This window comes from Glossina fuscipes, unplaced genomic scaffold (assembly GCF_014805625.2).
Source record: "Glossina fuscipes isolate IAEA_lab_2018 unplaced genomic scaffold, Yale_Gfus_2 0, whole genome shotgun sequence".
Taxonomy (NCBI): Eukaryota; Metazoa; Arthropoda; class Insecta; order Diptera; family Glossinidae; genus Glossina; species Glossina fuscipes.
The window spans coordinates 34,431,176-34,432,299 of NW_023998414.1; positions in this window are offsets into that span (position 1 = coordinate 34,431,176).

A 1,124-nucleotide genomic window follows, 5' to 3' on the forward strand; every position below is an offset into this window, starting at 1 on the left:
AAAAAAAAAAAAAAAAAAAAAAAAAAAAAAAAAAAAAAGAAGTAAAATAATATAAAAAAAAAAAAAAACAAAACAAAAACGAAATTATTATTTAATGAATTAATCAGTTAGAGATCACGCACAAATTAGCCGATTATGTAGCATTACAGTAATTAAGATGAAACGGGGCATTTGAGACCACAGCTCCTCTAGGGTTTTAATATGAATTTGTATGTTGTTTGTCTTTAGATTTTGTTGTTAAGTGTTGCGTGTAGTCCACTATTCCGAAACGAGCTCTGCATTGCTCTGGACTCATTAAGCGTTTGCAACAAACGATGAAAACTTTTATAGAGCTTGGTGAGTGATAGACGGGACAAGCTGAGGCCTGTAGCGGCCGTTGATGGTGTTTTTGTTTTTGTTTATGTTTGTCTTCGATGTTGGTTAACATTCGACTTGTTTTCTGGTTATTTGCTGTTTGTTGTTAAGATTGTTTGTCACTTCAATCTTCCTCTCTCAGCCTCGCTCTCACTCGTTCTCTTTTTTTATCTCTCTCTCTCCCTCTATCTCTCTCTCTGTATCTATGTTGCTCTCTCTCTCTGTCTCCCACTCTCTCTTTTGTCTGTTAAAAAATTTTAATAGTCACATAAAACGGTTGTATAGTTGTTTTGTTAGTTGTTGTTGCGGTTTTTGTTTTTTATTATTATTATTTTTTTTTTTTTTTTATTATTATTACAACAGTTTTATCACTACATCCACAGCAGGCAGTGGAATTCCCGGCTATAAATAGCTGGATATGCAAATCGATTCGATTGGAGTGAGCAAGCGAGTCGTTGGCGGTAGCGGTAGCGGTGGTGGTGGTGGTGGTGGTGATGGCGACGACAATGGCGGTGCTGGTGCTGATGGTAATGATGATGACGGTAATGCTAGTAGTGTTAATAACTATCTGCACGTAAATACAACTCTATTAATATTAATAACAACAATAACAAAAACAACAGCAAAAACAAAATTAACGACAACAAACATTATTTATAATATTTTAGTGGAATTCTTTGTAGCCGTCGTCTGTCTCGTCTAATGCAAAAAATTTCACAGGTAACATCAATAGCTGCTGCTGCCGCTGGCTGGCTGGCTGGCTGGCTGGC